The 21,069-nt window shown below is 39.4% G+C and overlaps 1 protein-coding gene across 2 annotated transcripts in view; it reads right to left on the bottom strand.

Moving 5' to 3' along the window:
• The window catches only part of LRFN1 (leucine rich repeat and fibronectin type III domain containing 1), a 109,279-nt gene that overhangs the window by 73,996 nt on the left and 14,214 nt on the right, over nucleotides 1-21,069 (bottom strand). The gene's annotated exons all lie outside the window — the stretch shown is intronic.

The raw sequence follows: 21,069 nt of genomic DNA, 5'->3' as shown, positions 1-21,069 counted from the left end.
AGCATTCCCAGTGGCTGGTAGATCAGAAGGTCAGGCTTGCAAACCAATGAATATATCAGTTACATCAGCAGTGAACCTGTTGTTAATGAACACAGTGGTACTAAAACTGTTCTCATCTGAATGTTTTAAGGTGCATGTGGATTTAAAATGCTTTTTTAAATGCTTTTTTCTGTTTTTAACGCATTTTTTGTTGATTTGGATGCTAGGTAGAGGCTGAACCTAGAGTGTATATATTTTAAAAATTAGGCTTTACTTCTGTCACGTACGGAAAGACAGGACAATTAGGGGGTGCTACGGCTCGCTAAGCAGTAGCCAGATTTTCTCCAGAACTTCTGATGGTGACGATGTTGCGCCACTGGTTACTGCCAGGTTGCGGTCCTTGGGCACACCAAGGTGGGCAAAACATGGTACCAAATCACAAAGCAGAAGGATAGTCGAGGAAGGCCGGGGTCGAGGCAGGCAGCAAGCAAAAGAGGTCAGGTCACACACCAGGGGTCAAATACCAGGGATCCTGGAGACAGACACCAGTGACACAGGGGCCTCTGCAGACACAGGGATCACAGGTAATACTGGAAGCAACAGGAGGCACAGGGGATTTAGGGATATCCACACACAGACAGGAACACTGGAATACCACAGGGAAGTTTGCTGGGAACCAAAAGACTGAACAACGAGGGGTAACGAAGGAGCTGGACAGAGAAACACTGAATTAAGCACCAGGTGAACAGAAACTAACTGACAGAACTAAGGGCTTGCACAATGGAGACATGTTGCACGAACACAGAGTGAAGTGCGTGAGCTGGTTAAATGGCCAGGGCTGGTCAAGAGGCTATTTTCTGATTGGTTAGTGGATTGGACGGAATCAATAAAGCTTGGAAACAGAGGCACGCCTAGAGTTAGAACTGCCCGCATGCGCAGGAGAGAAGCGTCTGAGCTTTAGTGAGGAAGAGGTAAGTGTGACAACCCCTAAATCTTCAATTCAGCTGTCCAATACCATAACCAAAATCAACAAGACAAATTAAAATAACCATTTGGCAGTGTGCCACTGAACTATACCTTTTAATTAGATCTATACATAAATGTAAAAGTTTGGTTAGCAGTCTTGTTGAGATGAACAAATAGAGAGTAATAGAAGGTTTGAAATACCTGTCCATTGGAAAAACTCCCACTCCATGGCCCTTCCAGTTCCAGTTTCACCCAAGGCTTTTAATCATGTGATGTATTGAAGATCAAAGGATGGAATGCCTAATACATAGGTTGCGAGCAGCCCAAAAGAGAGCTTGGGGCAGAAGTTAACTCAATAGTAAGTAATACTATACATATATGTTCTTTCCATAGGCAATGGAGGCAGAACCAACCCCAATTATTTGTTATGTTGCCTTATTCCTACCAACCCTATGTTCAATTTGTGTCCCCAAATTGAGCACATAGTCTAGGGAGAAAGTGTTTTTTTCAGTAGCCACTCAGCTGTTTCGGGTGGTTACTGTAAAGTTGGAGTCAAAACATAGGGGCAGCCACTCACCTACCGCTTTTTTCTAACCAGCCTATAAAAATATGGAGTTGCAGAACATACTTTAGGAAAAAATATAAATCATTGTTCTTTTACCTTGCTGGTTGGCCTGTACAGTTAAAAAACGATCAGGAATATAACGCAAAAGAGCAGACATAATTCCAGATTATGTTTATTTTCACCTTGTATTTATATACCACCGACATATTGCACAGTGCTTTACAAAGCCAATAATCATGTCACTGTCTCTCAAAGGGGGTCCCAATCTAATGTCCCTACCATAGTCGTATGTCAATCACACAATAACATATAATTACAGATAAAAATCTACCTGAAGGTTATCTTCATTAAATCCTACTAGGTATAGTACGGAGTGCCAGCTATCCATTGTCCATTGTGGTTTCGGCATCGCCAAAGATAATGCGCCCGCTGTAGCGCACAGGTGCAGGAGAGGCTAATTGAAAAAGGAAATATGAAGCAGACAGCGGACGCTATTCCATCATTTTTTTAGCCCTTCTCCTTCAGTGCATAACACAAAGGTAAGAGCTTGCATGAAAGTACGCCATCATTTACGAAAGACTAGACCAGCATGGAGCCTAAATACAGTCCTGTCTAAATGCAGTCAAGCCGTGTCCCAGTGATGCCGCAGTCTCAGCGCCGTCATTCTCACTCAGTGATCTGCCAGTATATTCCAAGCTAAACACCTCAGTTAGCTCTTGCCTTGTCTATAATTGTAAACCGGTACATGCTCTATCTTTGTCTCTCCATGCCGGTTGTTATACAGCCAGGCTGATTTGTCTCGTAAATAAATGATATAAATAATCACAAAAATTAATGAGCAAAGCAGTCAAACTGATTTTGTGTTACAGCTCATATTACCTTGGAAATAGGAAGCTTTATGAACCTGCCAAAATAACTGGCTGACTGCTTCAAATACAATGAATGAAGAGACAGGTTCTGTAGAGCAGCAGGATGAGTGAGTAAGCCTGATGGTGAATGAGGAAGACGAGTTTTTTTTACACAAGATGAAGAAGATTAATGAAAGCATAATGACAAGGATCCAGTAAATGAGTGACATGGGTTCTTCAAAATGGCTATGGGGTTAAACAAAAAATCTAAACCAATCTAAGCTGCACATGCTATTCAGGAAACACTTTATTCATTCTTAAGTGATAAAGTTGACTAAGTTTAATGGCACTTTTAAATATCTAAACTATGTGCATTCAATTATTTTAATTTCATGACCAATCAGAAAAGAGTATGATAACCACCCACCACTAATCTGTCTAGCTGCTAGTAATGCAAACTGATTCATTCCTAAAGATCCTTACAGACTCCAAAGTCAATTTTATAGGGTTTCTAATAGCTTAGACACACATGTTGTATGGTACATTAAAGTGGTTGAAAGCTGCAGGGATTCTGAAGCAATACAATGCAATAGGTAATATACAAAGATCGATGTGCCTCTGTTTAGTAGTTGAAGATTCATTTCTCTATGACGACTATAGCTATAGAGATGAATCAGGGCTGGTTTAAAGTGCTTTCAATGTTTTTTTAGTTTATTTTAGTTTGCATAGTCTGGACACAGGATAATAGTAAATCATTACATTCCAGATGTATGTAGAACAGTGTTTCTCAGCTAGGGTTCTGTGGAACTCTAGGGTTCCTTCAGAGGTTGCTATTAGTTCCTTGAGCCATGAGCATTTAGACCTCTCAGGTCGGTTACCACTGACAACAATAATCTTTTTGGCTATCTGTAAGGGTGACATGTTTCCCATTAGCCAGCAATGTAACATGTATTCTTTTAACTGACCACCACACTAATGTACTGTGAGTTGTGGATGTAGTAAGTACAAAAGTGGTTCTCTGAAGAGCTAAAAGTTATTTCAAGGGGTTCACTAAGTTAAAAACGTCAAGAAAAACTAGAGTGGATGCTTGCCATAATGCACAAATATGGCACAGGGATCTAAAGTTCTTGTCTTCAGCAACACAACATTCATATTTCCTTCTCGTCCACCAGATGCTAGTACCAGCATCTTCCATGTCTACAACTGGGCAGCCAATGATAATGCAAGTCCACCATGCACAGAGGAGGTATACACCTGGTAAAAAGATACTGGGAGTAAACCATGAGTATAAAGCAGTCCACAACATACATTTGTGCCGTTAAAAAACAACAGGAGGAATCTGAAACATATTGTGGCAGATAGGACTTTCTTCTAACTAAAAACTAAATCATCTAGCTTTTTTTTCAGAATTGAATTGCGCCTTCACTTAAAAACTGAAACTTCACTACCTTATACTGTATAATAATAATAATAATAATAAATACTGTATAATAATTTGTTGTCTATGAAGGAACTAAGGTGGCTAAAGAATCCTTAGAATCTGCCATCTTTGGGAATTTAGATTGTCTGGTCCCGCTCAGATGTTGGTGCCATCCACTAGCAGCTACTTCATTACCGGACACAGTCGTAACAAAGGCATCTATGGATGTAACCACAGCACACAACACACCCTAGAAGTGTAGTGTAGTAGGCTTACTTGGTATATGTTTCTAAACTGCACAATATATCTTTGTCTTTAAGAGCAAGGAAGCAGAGAAATGGACAAGGTACCAGCCTGCTCATGCACATAGCTAAGCAATCAGTCAATGCCACAAAGTATGGATATGAATGAAACTGAAAAACATGCCTTGCTAACCATCGGTTTATTATAAAAGGGACGTACACAGGGCCACAAGAATCTATAGAAAGACCTTGATGTGTTTCACACCAGAGTGCCTAATCGTAAGGTGATTCTACACTTGAGTTTTCATTTTATAAAAGAAGGCATGCCTGGCATGCCTTTAGATATTCATAATACGTCCTCATCTCTAAGCCCAACTGATCATCGTGTATTCCAACTGATACACATACTTAGTTTCTGACCCAAAAACACAAAACAATCCTCATTTTTACATGGTGTTTCCAGTTCTTAGGATTCATAGGCTCAATTTGCACTACTAACATACCAGGGTAAGTAAGCAACAGTTATTTTCCAATGAGACCAATGAGACTTGGAAATTGCCGTCTCATGGCTGAAAATGGAGTGCCTTAGGCTGGCGTTAATGCCTTGTGAATTAAACCTACGCTGGCCAAGGGTTTAGAGATAATATTGTTTCACTGAGTTGTTTTAAACGAAAAAGTAATTTCATTACATTATAATAGGGACAGAATGTGATTTAGTAAAGAATTATAGGGAGAATTATAAGCTGGAATGTGTCTGAGCTAGGAGTTGGTACATCTAAAGCAGTATTCTTTTTTAAGCTGGGTTGGAAGAAACTATAGGCAGGTGATAGCCCTTATATTGTGACCCAGCTTTTCAGTAACCAGTCAAAAACAGCCAGGTGGTTACGGTAAAGTGCCAGGTGGTACACCCGGCTAAAAGGGGCTAGGGAAAACACTGTAAAGGTAGACCCGGGACACTCAACTAATTCTGTGATTGCAAATGTTATTGACCATTTTATCAGACATCAGGCAGGAGTTCTAAACTAGTTGATGGAAAAGGTTTCCTAGACAGCTCTCAAGAGAAAGCATAAAAGAATAAAATTAACTTTCTTAGAATGGATAGATTTATTTAAAACACACCTATTCTTTAAAGCAGAAACAAACTAAAAAAAAATGCAGAAGGGACTATGTCAGATTTGCTGCAGATAAACTTGGAGATGTCACCCTACATAAGGCTAACATGAACCCTACAGGCTAATGTGTTGCTCCAGGGTATGTTTGCACCACATGAAGTGCATCAGCACATATATTTTTAAGGTGTGTTTATCTTAACCTAATGCATACTACATGTCTTATTCATTTTTTCAGTGCACACCAACCCAGCATTGGAGTGACTTGACTATGGAAAAAAGGTGTTTTGAGGACTGTGTTGACAAATGCAGCCTGGAGTAGGTGCTGTGATCTATATGTCCCAGATTGGGATTTCAGATAGTTAGGGGCCCATTTACAATGATGTATTACAGTAATATCCATTACCACAATGCTAACACACAAGCCGGTGCCCCAATGGACTACTACAAAAGCGTGCAATGAGTTCTCACTGCAGTGCATCACATCACATGTGGCTTACCATACTGTTAGCCTTTATGCCTGCTTATGAAGTTAATAAGCAGTCTACTTGGATATTTTGCTTATTTTACCTTTAATGTATTTTAAAAGTCGGGGAGTGTTTTAGACGAAATGAGTCCTTGGGCAAATATGAAGCGGGGGTCCCTAAAGCACAGCTCCCTGCACATTTTACATTCCATTGCCCTGCTTGCCTTAAACCTAAAATCAGCCCGTTGAAAGTCATGTTAAAGGCACGCTCCAGTTATACTTGCATGTGTCTGTTTTCTGTCTTTATATACACCCACCAGTCACTTTACCATCGGTTCAGCTGCTCTTTAATTTTAAATATCCAATCAACCAATCACATGGCAGCAATTCAGCAATTTTGGTATGTAGACATTTTAAACATCTTGCTAACGTCCAAACCGAGCATCAGAATTTAGGTGACTTTGTGTGTGGTGTGGTCGTTGGTGCCAGGCGGGCTGGTCTGAAACTGCTGATCTGCTGGAATTTTCATTCAGGTCCATGTCAAGAGTTTACAGAGAATGCTGCAAAAAAAGGGAAATATCTGATGAGCAGCAGTTTTCTGGGTGAAAATGCCTTTTTGATGCCAGAGGAGAATGACCAGACATGTTTGAGCTGATAGAAAGGCAATGGTAACTCAAATATCCACTCATTACAACATGAAAGCATAGATCCATTCTGCCTTGTATTACCAGTTGGTGTTGGTGTAATGATGTTGGGTATGGTATTTTTTAAATATCATCTTAATATTTTCACAAACCATGTCCATCCCTCTATGATCACAAGGTACCCATCGTCTAACACCCCATGTCACAAAGCTCAAATCATCTCAAACTGGTATCTTAAACATGCCAATGAGGTCACTGGACTGACCCGTGCAGTACCACATCTCAATCCAATAGAGCACCTTAGGGATGTATTAGCATGGGAGATTCACATTGTGGAGGTGCAACCAACAAATTTGCAGCAACTGCATGATTTTATCATGTCAATATAGACCACAATCCCTGAGGAATGTTTGCAGCACCTTGTTATATCTATGGTATGGAGAATTATTGCAGTCCTAAAGGGCAAAAGGGGGTCCAACCCAATGCTAGCCTAATAAAGCCGCCAATCAATTTTTGTGTCTACGGTTGGGAAATTTGTTTTACAAATTATGTATATTAGTATTATCCATTACCACAGTGTACGCAATAAACCATGCAAGAAGGTAGAAAGTAATACACTCTCACTGCAGTGCACCATATTGCATGTGGATTGCCATTCTGTGTCTTTATGGCGGCTAATAATCATTGATCATTTTTCAATTGTTTTTTTAGTGTATGGGTGGCTTTAGACAAAATGTGCAAATATAAAGCAGGGGCCCCAAAAGCACAACACAACTTTCATGGCATAGAGAGCATGTTGCCAACCATTGTGCTTTGGGACATCGGCTTGTGCGTTATATTGCGTATATTGTGATAATGGATAACACTATTAAACCTCTATATATATTACTATAGAGGAACAGCATGGCAGGCAGTTTGGGACATGATTGACAAATAAATAAAAATGTGCAACAAACACCTGTGTGTACAAACTCTAAGAATAAGTAAGACATCCTCCATCTGTAAGGATGTCTCAAGGCTGCAAATTTGCATGTTAGCGGCTACTTTACCCATCGCAAGGGAAGGAAATGTAAGCGTTAACTGTTTATATTCAGCGATTTAACAGCTTCTCAAAATTCTGTTTTTTTTTTAATTAAACAACAGTTTAGGAAAACAGGTTGGACGCTGCTGTGATCAATGAACATAGCCAATTATCAGTTGCGCCTTCATTTGTGGTAGTGGAGATTAAATGTTGATTGTCGTGGTTGGTGAGGCTTAATTTTACCACTGGTACAGGATGGGTTAATTTCTATAATGGATTTACTGAAAATGGAAACGCCACCTTATAGCTTAATTATTGCCCTGTATTATAGAACAGAAGCTGTGGGAAGATTACCTGTGAGCAATGCATATGATATTGTTATCTGCAGCCTTCCATGCATCCACTCACCAATGCCAAGAACCACCCAGAAGCTTTGAGTAACATAGCACTTTGATAATTGAATTTTTCCTTCTGCTAAGTTTTGGGAAAGGTACAGAATAGGGACTGTGGGGAGGTATGAAGTGCCCCTAAAGCACATTCCAGTCTCCTGCATCCCTGCCTTTCTATTAACTAGGGTGGAGAAAACTGGAACGATGGGTATTCAGTGCTCCAACTTCATATCTGGCCAGGGACCCAAGAGAAGGGAGAATTTGAGAAACTGCCTAGCTTTCCTTACCTAAAACTCACATTGCCCTTGAAGGTGTCCACACAATTGTCCCCATCGGAAGACGTTTCCTGTTCCAGGAATTGTTCAACATTTTGCATTCTCTTCGCATTTTAATCATCATCAGATCAGGGGCAGCATGGTGGCTCAGTGGTTAGCACCCTGGCTTTTGCAGCACTAGGTCCTAACTTTGAATCCCAGCCAGGACACTATCTGCATGGACTTTGCAGGTTCTCCCTGTGTCTGCATGGGTTACCTCCTACATCCCAAAAACATGCAGTAAGGTTAATTGGCTTCCCCATAAATTGACCTTGGACTACATTAATAACATATGACTATAGTAGGGACATTAGATTGTGAAGTCCTTTGAGGGACAGCTAGTGACATGACTATGGACTTTGTACAGTGCTGTGTAATATGATGGTGCTATATAAATACCGTGTAATAATAATATTAATCAAACAGACAGAGATCTATCTACGGGATAGCAAACTATTACCGACTGGCTAATCGGCATACAGGCGTTGAAGGCTACCAGAGGTGTATTCCTCAACCAGGGTTCCTCCAAAGGATGCATGGGATTCCTTCATAAATTAGCAATTTGTGCCTTACAGGTCAGTTTAGATCTTTTTGGTTATTTGTAAGGTTGAAATTCTTCCCAATGGCCAGCAAAGCTGGAGGCATTCCTCCAACTGACCACAATACTAACATTCTTTAGATGTAAGTATTGTTATAATTCTATAATAGTTCCAATTTTAGAAGGGGTTTACTGATGTTCTGAAAGTGTTTTCAATGGATTCCTCATATAATAAAGGTAAAGAATGGCTGTCATAGAGAATGTGTATGACATTCCAGATTTCACGCCCTGTGCTCAGGGTGGCATAAACACTGCTCAGACAGAGACAATGGCTGCAATAAAAACTTCTAAGCAGTCTAATTCTAGCAAAGTAGGAATGTAAAATTCTATAGAAGGCATTCTGTAATTCTGTGCTATTATTGATGACCTTTTGGATTTAATGTGCAGGTGCTGTTATTTTCAGAAAATGAAATGTTGCTGCCTGATAATATGGTAATCTGAAGGAGTTCAGTATACTGTTAGTGTACAGAATACTCCCAATAATCTTTCCTATTCAGTATGTAAAAGATCAAGGTAACCCAAACACCTACATTTTTTTACATGAATGTGCAAACAATAGCTAATGTGATTTCTATGTTTATTGTTTTAGGCACATAGGCTTATAACATGCTAATGTCATTACAAAGGCGCTGTATAAAATCAATAGTACAAAGCATAAAAAAGCAAAAAAAGCTATTTATTTTTAAAAATTTTAAATGTTTATAATACACAGAGCCTTAAAAAATAATTATTTTAGGGAAGTGTTTCTCAACCAGATTAAAATGGAACCCTATTATTATTATTATTAAACAGGATTTATATAGCGCCAACATATTACGCAGTGCTGTACATTAAATAGGCCTAGGGCTCCAGAGGTTGCTTAGGGGTTCCCTGAGCAATTTGAGCCTCTCAGTTTTACTGACACCAATAATCTTTTTGGCTTTTTGGCTGACATTCCTCCCCATGGCAAGAAGTGAAAGATGAATTCTTCCCACTGACCACCACACTAATGTACTGTGGGCTATGGATATAATATTAATACTATGGGTTCCCTGAACATCTGAAAGTTGTTTCAAGGTTCCCCCATGTTAAAAAGGCTGATTTAGGGTGTAAATCGATGGAATTTATTTCTCCTTAGCCAAGCTAGTGTAGCACTTAACGTAAGATTATAAGCTCCTGTATGGCAATGTAAATACATATAAAATCCAGTTACTATAATATGCACAACACTAGAAAAAAAAGTTACTCTACCCTTTACCAAATCCTTCTTCATGTGGGACTCACACGCTTCCTCTTCCAGACATTGCAGCACCTAGTGGGAGGGTTTTAGCAACAAGATAGCCAAACCCCCTGCAATACTCTTCCATCCCACTGTAGGGAAAACAAGTCTATATGAAAGTGGCAACTCTGGTTTATACTCATCAGTTTCACCCCAGCACAGGCGCATTGGTTGACCCTCACTGGCTGGGTCAATGTCCTTTTGTGGGACTTTGTTGGGGGACTACGAGGAAACTCTACGTGCAAATTGAGCCTGTATACATTTTGCAAATACTAATGTATAACCTCACCGTACATTCCAGTAAATGAACTGCTCTACTAAGCAATTTTTTTCCCATAAATGACCTTCAGAGACATAATTTTATCCACAATAAGACAATTTTCTGCATCTTACGAAAGCTGGGCATTTAGGACAGATGTTGTGGGAGTCGACAGAAGACAGAAATCAGCAGATGGCTCTGAGTATGTTTGGGATATTCATGTGCCACTCAATCTATGGATACGATACAAACGCCATGTTCATGGGACATATGCCACAAGCCTGCAGGAGAAACCCCCCACCCACCCCCTCTAGATTCACGCATTTGTCACTGCAAATTCACAATGATTCATAATCCGGCAAACTCTGACGGAAAGCGTCAGCGGTCTCTCTGTTTTCTTTTTAACATCGAACAGACGTCAACAAGGATTTCGTGCTGTTAATACATTCACGCAATACAGTTTTGTCTAAACTTGTTTCTGCCAGTGAATCTAATTTGTAAGTGGAAATCAAAATAAATGCATGTTTGTGGAAAGTTCTTCTAATTATAACTACAGACAGTAGACAGGGATCAGAAAAGGCAGGTTGGCGCCAATCTGTCACCGAAACAATTGTGCATTCCTGCCTTAAGGCGAGGTGATAATTGTCTCTGGGGTGTGATGTTTGGGGGTGACAGCATATTAAAGGATACCAGTGCTGAAAATATATGTTGACTAACATGGCTGGCCTCCATTTTGGATAATGCTACTTGCCTAGTAGTCATGCTCATGGTTCGATAAAACCCAAGTACAAAGACTGAGACATTTGACCCTACCTGCCAGCACCATCAGAGGGTGGTCAGTAATGGCAGCTTCCAGTATTCTCCATCAGAAACTTTGTTAAGCTGAGTGGGAAGAAGCTGTAGGCGGCTGGGGGCCCTTGTGACCCAACTTTCAGTAACCACCCAAATACAGCCAAGTGCACTGAAAAGGGTGATGCGCCCGACTAAAATAGGCTGGAGAGAACATTGGCTTCCTTCATAAAACTCAACTCTAGACAGATATACAAGGAACAAACAAATGCAGCTCTGTAAACATTAGTTATTAATGCTTTTTTTTTTATTACTTTATTTTTTTACTTGAATTTGAATTAGTATCAGTCTAAGTTCAGACTAAGAGAGGAAGAAGCAGAACAAAAAGCCAATCAGTTCAGGTGCTGACAAGTAGCAAGCTAATAGGAGAAACTAAAAAGACAAGTTCCAACATGTACTTACTTACACTACCGCCCTTTATTACCCCACCCAACTTTCCAGGAAATGTCCTGTACCCCCATGTGGGTGGGAATATCTGACACTCTCTTAACTATCCAACAATGCAATGTTTTCTGCCTAAACACCAAATCACAATTGTTGTCACATGGGAAGTGTTCACAGCCCATGTGTAAGTTTCAGCTTGCTCAGCCATTGAAGGTAAGTATTTGTACCCACAATAAAGGGAACCTGGTATTTTCCGTAGTAAGGTAAAGGTGTGCTATAGGTTCTCTCCAGCCTACAGAGCTGCATAGGGTCATATATAAAATTATGCAAAATTCCTAAAAGTCTGATATCTCCTTTTGGTGTTATATCCTTGGCCACACAACGTTTTTATGATCAGATGGGAGAGGGACAATTATTATAGTGAGAATATAAACTATAAATATGAGAGCAGCAAGTGATTCACCCTTTTGATACTGTAAAGATACAAAAGATTTCCAGGGTCAATGCAGTTTTGGGAATCTATGAATCTCGAGTGCCTATGAATCTGTATCCTACAGATACAGACATTAATGTAACAAGTGATTTTCCATTGCTATTTTTTTTTCCAATTGAATCATGAATATAAAAACATTACACAATTTACATTTAACTAGATGTGTCTCTATTGTAAAGGTGAACAAAAAAGCAAGAGCAGTTGAAGTGTTTGCTCCATATGCCTGTTTGATTCTAGGATGATAGATGCTATAAATAATTACTTCTGTAATGCAATGCACACATGTAGTCATTAGAGATCACAAACTGCTATGATCAGACAGCTAAAGTTCAGCAGCAGTATAGAAAGCAAACATCTCTAGACAAAACTAAAAACAAGCAAGGCATAAGGGGTTCCTTTTGATGAATGTTCTGCTTTTTCAGCAGGGATATAGAAGGGATATATATGCTAAGCTTAAATAAGTGCTGACTGCTCCTTGCAGCTTGTGGTCTTCCATAATTACATTAGTGCTGCACAACACAGAAGTCTTATTTATGACTCCCAAAAAAGATATGTCTCAGATTAGGATTGTTATTTCCCAGTCCTGGTCTACAGTTACAGTGCAAACTGTAGACAGAATGAATATATACAAAGATGCTATAGATAAAATTGAGATGAAAGATTTCAAAGCAAAGAGAAAGAAAAGATGGCAAGTGAAGGATAATAATTGCAAAGCTGCTTGCTTTTAAAGATTCATTGCTCTTTAAGATTTAGGAAAAACTGAAAGCCATATTTGAAGCGGTTGGTATATACGTGAACGGATCTTTGCAAGCCCTATATGCAAAGTCAATTATTCCTTTGCTGTGGTTATATCACTTAGTTTAGTAAATGAGATGAAGCTCTGCTGACTTCAATCATCCAACCCAGTGAATTAAAAAAAGGTTTTCAGAGGTTTAGTTGCATGTGATTGAGTATTTTAGCAAAGTGTACTATCAACACCATACCTATAGAGCTAAAAGCCGTTATTGTGCAACTGGGGTCTGGGTTGGCACAAATGTACCAACTTTGGCTAAGCTAAGTGAATTATCCCTTTGCAAGTGACCAGCCTAAATTTCTCCAATATTCCCCTCCAATATTTTACTGGGTACCATCCAACTGCTCCAAAAAGAACACTGAGACAGGTCCACACATCAATGCTTCCACAGTTCCTGATGAGCCAGGGAAGGATCCGCAGTACCGGGCCAGCATGGCAGCTGTAATCACTCTTCGAGACTGTAATACCATAACTATAATGTGATGTGAAGGTCCGGAGCAAGCACCGTCATAAAGCTTGTGGCCACGATTGCATTAGTCTTATTAAAGAGCATGCATTATGCCATTATCCAATGTACACAAAGCCTACAATGGATGGAGCACTTATATAAAAAAGCACTTCACTCTTGATTGTACATGACGGAGCCGCTGGCACAGCTGAAGGCCTCACATGAGAAATATGAGACAAGGGTTCTCTGGACCGGCAGAATCACCAGTGAGGCCTGTATAAAGAATACTTGTCAATTCTTGTGCCAGAATTACAAAAATGATCATGTTGAAGAAGAACTCCAGGCAAATACCTAAATACGCAGATGAAATATAAAGAAGGGAGTAGTTTGTATGTATGATCGTTGTGATATTTGCACAGCTCTTACACATAGTAAAGCCCTATCTTGGCAGAGAAGACCTGATTTTTCTCTGCTGCAGTTTACTAAAGCTTACAGGTCATGTCCCACCCCCAGCTTGTTAGTGGACAGTAAATCTACTTTCTCCTCCTACTTCTTAGAACAAGAACAGAACTGATTGGCTACTTGTAATGCCCTTCCCTCTGTCAAACTCAGTTCTGCTATACAGGAAATAAGACACTCATACCAAGCCATGTTTAGATACTTGACCCTCTTACATTAAAAACAAAATAATAAATTTGATGATCACTGAGCCAGTTGAAAGTAAGGATCTACCATTAGAAATAAGTAGATGACTTACATCTGCATTTAATTTATCATGCCATTCCCTGATTTATTCTGCCATCAGTAATTTGATTCTTCTTATCTGAATATGTGATGCTTGGGGTTGTTTCTGGATGTCACTGTCCACGATTTGGTCCATAAATCCCTTTTTACTGGTTCCTCAAGGGCTTCCCCCATGTCTTTGCTTCATTTCCAACAAACACAATATAATCTGATTGTATCATAGATTTCCCAAGAATCACATAGAATATGGATCTTCAGGACTAGATATGAATTCATGAGATTGTTCATATTTTACATTGATGCTTGTTCTCTATCTCCACCAGCTACATCACTACTGCACACCTTTAGAACTAAAAGCAATTGGAAAAGCTGAAGATCCTAGTGGTGACAGTTACTCTGATTGGGAGGGAAGACTCTACTTAACGGATGTAGTCACAGTACATATAATACTATATATTTAAGGAAACATTGTCATTAGGATGCGTGTATCTCGATGACATTTTATTGTTTCTTCTAGAGACAATTGCCTTGTAATTTCTCTGCATCTTCCAAACTGCCCTGGAGCTCACAGAGACAGACACATCCACTTCACTGGTTAACACAATACTAGAATGAGTGTGAAGACAGAACTGCTAATTAAAATGCAGTGGCAGGATTATCCCTGCAGTTTATTATCAGTAAAAAAAAGCCTACAATCTGTCATCTTATGGGAATATAAACACAAAATGTATTTTAGGTTTTACCAACTGCTTTTAAAAGAAAAAAACACCTAAGAACTTTTCACACTATATGATCATTCGGCTATCCACAATTTTGTAATTTAGAACAATCATATAGTATTGTAATGCTATTTTCATTTTTATCGTCAATTGGGAAATTCTACTCAAAACGAAGGGGGCTGGTGTCACAAACCAAGTCAATTCTAATTTAGCAAAGGATGAAAAACTACATAGGCAGAGGATGCCTCCATGTGGCAAAAAGTGAAGACCTTATAAAGATGCAGGGAACTGTTGTAATATGTATATCTTTCATTATTTCTCACCTTCCAAGTATTCCTAGTGGTCACTGAGGCTGTCAATCATGTTAAAGTCCAATATAATCCTCTGAATATATTGCTGTAATACATGTGGGCAACATTTCAGGAACATATACACTGTTCCTCTAGTTTTATGGCAGCACGCTGAAGAGTCAGGCCACTGTCACGCATAACTAAGTGGATCGGGTCTCCATTAATACAATATCTCCAAGCAAACCGTTCCAATCAACAATGCTCCCCAAGCCATGTGCAAGATGGTATTAATATTATTACCCAGAGCAAACCCATGTAAACACAGAGAGAGTGGTAGAGATTCGAACCTGGGACCTAGCACTGTGAAAGGCCGGAGTGCTAACCATGTAGAACCATGGAGATCTGGGCCACCATGTAGGAATGATGGAGACCTTGGCTCCATGTCGTGCAGTGGTCTGACTCTACAGCATGCTACCGGAACTGCATATTTCAACCTTTGCAGCTGTACTAAAAAAAAACTAAAAGAGCAGCATAATAATTACTATTAATGCACATGACTTTACAGTAATATCAAGGGTTTGACCAACAATATCAAAACCAATATCAAAGGTTGAACCAACAAAGGAACCTTAGAAGATGTGAGAGATAGACCAGGATTGTCACTTGGGAGTAACCTTTTCTTTTGTACTTTTTTATCCTCAGAGTTCTTCCTTTTTAGCCGGGTGCACCACCAAACACTTCTCAGGTAACCACACGGCTGTTTTTGGGAAGCTACTAAAAAGATGGGTCACAACACCGGGGCCGACAACTCCCTACAGCTTCCAGGCACCCAACTTTAAAACATTTCTGGGGAGAATACAGATCATATTCCAAGGATCTGCTTCTCATGCCCCAATTCCCATAGAAAGAATATTTTCCCCAAAGCTATCCTCACAAATCCCAAATCATACTTTTTACTTTCTACACTAAGATGGTGTGTCACTCACAATGTAAAGCACTGTCTTGGGTGCAACTTGAATTATATATATTTCACACATGATAAATACTGCGGGCACTCCAATACGTTAATATTAGTTATTCATACATAATAAACATAGGTTCATCATGTTAAGACAGTCAGACTTAAAAAAAATGATTTCCAATTGGTCATTGTGGTCACTGAAAGTCATAAAAAAACAATACAATACATTCCACTGGAGTCAGATGTGCAGAACTGATTGTGACTGGCAGCTCTTGTTACTGTATGAATTAAATCCAGAAGATCATAGTGCCAGCTGGGCAACCAGCATTTTCAGCATTTTGACCTATACAATGCTGATAATGGCTTGGTGATTCCATGTTGATAATGGTCTACTTGCATACTTCTAGCAGACAATGGTAGATGTATTTACTAGAGTAAAATAGAAGGCAAAACTAATGGAAGAATTGTGGCATAATACAATCACACAGCAAGCACATCCTTCTATACACTAAAGAATAGTAAGCCATTGCTAACATTGTGAGCAAAATACAGAACACAGCACTGTATTCCCAATACTGTTTGCCATTAGTACAGATAATAAGACGACAAGAAATGATATTTTCTAACTCCATTTTTTATTTTATGATTATGTCAACTGCATACATTTTCATTGGGGCAACACATGGTAAACATATGTTAGAAATGCTCAACGTAATGCACATTACACCGCTTGGTGCTTTGTGATGCCATTCATGCACATGTACAGCAGATGATCCTCAATATACTACAACATTCCCCAATATATCATAACACATATATGTTTAGTTCTGTTTTTACTGTGATATGGTATGTGGGCAACCCATTCATACTTAATGGGATACCCTAATGCAATAAATGCTAGCACAACACGCCTTGATGGGCATGTGGTGGCATAACATAAGGATGAGGCATACATGGTCTAAAGTGAGGCAGGGTCAGAATCTTTGTTGAGTTTTATTGCTGATTGTGGCCTTGTTGATGAGATTTGACAGGATCACCAGGATTCCCCATTTCAAAAGTATGGTCTAATGGAAAATACACAGCATGAGAATAGTAAGTGAATACAAAATTGGAGAAATGAGAAATCGTGTTTATTTGTATTATAAATAAACTCTCCAATTTGGATATTTGGTTTCTGAATGCATTGCTCCCCGTAAATAGGATTTGTTGGACGCTAAGCATCATTTCAGAGCTTTTTTTAAGAGAAACTGTTTATTTTTTACTGTTGGATAGAACTTTGTTCAGTTTGTATTGCTGTTTGTGTCCCAGTTGGGAAGGTTCCACCATCTATATATCTTGGACAAAAGATGTATTGCAATGCAAATTTTGGTAGTTGTCACCAAAATTGAAGGTGTAAAAAACCTCAAAATATGGACAACTGTTTCGCTGTTTTTTTCCGAGTTTGAAATCTTCTGAGTTTTGATTGGCTGGGCTGGCAGGATGGAACAACTACATGTGCACACAGGAGTCCATTTATTCCGGTACCAAGGCCTGCCGAAACTATACATTTAACTGGGCAAACTCATTTTAAAGGGGATAGGTTGTTTTATTACACAAGAGGCAATGTTTATTTACAAAACAGGGAATCAGACATTCCATGGTGGAAATCAATTAAGACACATAGGCCGTGATTTATTAAAGCCCTCCAAGGCTGCAGAGGATACACTTTTCTCAGTGAAGCTGGGTGATCCAGCAAATCTGAAATGGATCTGGTCCAGAATTGAAAACATTGGCTAACAAACAGCTAATGACTTTTAGGAAATCCATTCCAGGTTTCTTGGATCACCAAGCTTCACTGATGAAAATGTATTCTTGGGAGAGCTTTAATAAATTTAGGGCCATAGACCTAGAACATTCCCACAAGGGAATGTCTGATTCCTTGTTTTTCTCTTTTATAAATGAAGCCCAAAGTGTTTTTTTTTCTGCAATAACTTTTCCCATTTTTATATTTTTCCAGTTTGTACCATGACTATAAGTAAATAATGTTTGGAAAAAATTCTTGGCCACCAGAAACTTACTATAATCAAATATCCATCCTGAAAAAATGTATTGTTTGTTTATAATGTTTGTTATTTACCATATTAACTTTTATTTGTAGCAAATACATTTAAATTAGCAGTCACATGGCTAATAATAATGATTAATATGGATAATGGCACATGGCAAAGATGTTTCTGCAAAGTTTGGTAATGAATGGCACCAACCAAATAATTTCCTGGTTAAACTAAACAATAAATGATGAAATCGGATTGGTGGTTTTGGATAACTTCATATCATCACTCTTTTCTCTACTTCCCCCAAGCCCCCTACAAGATCAGACTGATCATTGTTTAATAATCACCAATCTGCCTTTAGGAATAGGCACCAAGGCTACTGTATTTTGACATATTGCTCCCAGGTATCCTCTGACCTAGATGACCAATAAAGTCCTCAAATGAGAAATGTTAGATGTGCTATGAATAAACTACTAAAAAAAGCTCTTAGCTCTGTTCTAAAGTACTACCGTAATGAGTACATGTCAACTGAGCCTTGTGAAAACACGTGTTCATTGCTCGGTGCTTCAGAAGATAGACCCTATAATTTCTCTGGCAACACTGCCATGTCATAAGGCAAACCAATGACAAACTGGCAAAAACATTCACATAATGAATACCAGATACACCTCCAACCACTTCCAGGCTGAGCCAATGGCTGTGAACATGCTTAAAGGTAAACCCTGCCCAGAGCTGCTATTTTATTGTTGTGTAGATCTTGGCAAACAAAATTGCATGCCGGTTCCCAATATCTTTAAAGAACTTGAGAGCTGAGATATCTTCCCCAAATCAACCCAATGGCTTCTGTATCAACTATTTCAAGAACTTCTAAGCTGAAAACTCTCTACAAAATCTCACCAATTTGCATCAACCCAATGGTTTCTATGGCTTATATTCAAAGAACTTCAGGGCTGAAATTTGTCCACCAAATCTCACAAACGTAGATCAACCCAGTGGTTTCTATGTCATATTTCTCAGGACTTTCAAAGCTGAGATATCCCCACCAAATCTCATAAACTGAAACTAACCCAATAGTTTCTACATCATACCGTTTAAGAACTTCTGAGCTGTGATATATCCACAAAATCTCACCAACTCAATTCAACCCAATGGTTTCTATGTCATATCTTTCAGGAACTTCAGAGCTGAGATATCCCCACCAAACCTCACCAATGCAAACCAACCCAATAGTTTCTACATCATATCTTTCAAAAACTTCTGAGCTGACAAATCTCTACCAAATCTCAGTAACTCAAACTAACCCAATGGTTTCTACATAATATCTTTCAGGGATTTCAGAGCTGAGATATATCCCCCGAATCTCACCAACTCAAATCAACCCAATAGTTTCTTTTCAAAATATTTTAAGACCTTAAGATGTTTCCACCAAATTTCACCAACTCAGATCATCCTAATGGTTTCTATGTCATATCTCTCAGGAATTTCAGAGATGAAATTTCTCTACGAAACCTCACCAATTTACATCAACCCAATGGTTTCTATATCATATCTTTAAAGAACCTCTGAGCTGAAATATCTCCACAAAATCTCACCAACTCAGATCAACCCAATGGTTTCTATGTCATATCTTTCAGGAACTTCAAAGCAAAGATATCTCCACTAAACCTCACAAGCTCAAATTAATCCAATGGTTTCTGCATCACAACCAAACAACTAGGGAACCCATCTTTGAGACTGTGCCACCTTCATCGCGGCCTTGTGGTGGACACACCAACTACTAAAGAAGAATCCTGTTTCTGAAGATCTCAAAAAGGTTTGAAAAAAAAACACATGAAAGAAAAACATCTGCTTTGGGTGATGATAGCCTTCAAGCTCATTCCATTTGTCCTCTACTTAAACGGTACGGTTGACTACTAAAACACTTTTACGACTCGTGACCACCAAGCTTGTAATTGCACTTAGTCAACACTTGGGAGCTCACTACCATCACATCGTTAAAGCATATTCCTGTACATATGCTTGCAACTCTAATCATTATAATTCACTTTTGATATTTACTAGTGTGAAAACACAAGGGACAAACCCAAAATATGTCTATGCACCGTTTTAATTGCGAGACACCGAAACAAGAACATACATTTGTAGGAGGGAGGACGGGTGACTCAAACAGAGAACCAGGGCCATCTATTTTAAAACACATTACTGTTTTCGATAGCTATCAGGACACAAAAACAGATACAACAGACCCCATTTATTTTGTGTACACATATGCAATGAAGTTCAGCGCCTAATGACTATTGCAGAACCGTGTCAAATTAACTGCTCACCTTTTCAGGCAGTTTGCTGCTAATTTGCAAGCTTGTGACCATAACAAACCTTAATGAGCTGCATACAATATAGAGATTATACATTCATATGGGAGATGAATTCCCAATACCTTTCATATAAAGCAATGCAAGATTATGATCTAGGGGTATATACCTGGGGGAGGATGCGATGCATAAATGTGGGGTGACAGGAGCTCTAATAAAGCAGGGACACTACAGAATATATGGAGCTGATGTAGGATCTGATTATAAGAAATCTGGGTTTAGCTGTTGGTATGCCAGTGACATATGTCAAGCAGTAAGAATTATACTGGTGTCAGGGATGCAATCTTAGTGGGATGCTGTTTGATGTAGGATGCTGACTCTTCGAAAGACTGCATCTGTTAGCAGAAATCCATGATGCCTTGCTATATCTAGATATTGTATTCTTGCCATGCAATCAGAATGTGTCATATATGGAGCTGACAAGTCTTACAAGGACCTTGCTGGGATTTTCAAGGGTGCATCATGTGTGTTCCAGCTCCGTGCCATGTATGCCAGCACTGTCTCCCAAGGTGCGTGTTGTTTACCTGTCTGGCTGCACCATGTATGCAGCCCATGCCCCTTACAGATGTGTGTCATGCCATCTTAGGATGATCTTATGTCACAGGGCTGGGAAATGGATCATTGATTTTATCCTGGTTAGCATGGTTGCCAAAAAGCAGTTCAGCACCATGGACAGGGGCAGCCTGAGACACAACATGGAGTCATCAGAACCACTGTGTCCAGGGAGAAGAGACAGCCAGGTGGAAGAGACAGTCAGAGAGAATGGACAGCCAGGAAGGAGAGACAGCCAGGGGGAAGAGACAGCAAGGGAGAAGAGAGACCCAGGGAGAAGAGACAGACAGGGAGGAGAGACAGCCAGGGAGGAGAGACAGCCATGGAGAATGGACAGCCAGGGAGAAGAGACA

Source organism: Pyxicephalus adspersus, chromosome Z (assembly GCF_032062135.1).
Source record: "Pyxicephalus adspersus chromosome Z, UCB_Pads_2.0, whole genome shotgun sequence".
In the NCBI taxonomy this organism is placed as follows: Eukaryota; Metazoa; Chordata; class Amphibia; order Anura; family Pyxicephalidae; genus Pyxicephalus; species Pyxicephalus adspersus.
Note: the sequence above shows the minus strand (reverse complement) of the source record. Positions and strands in the feature narration are given on the sequence as shown.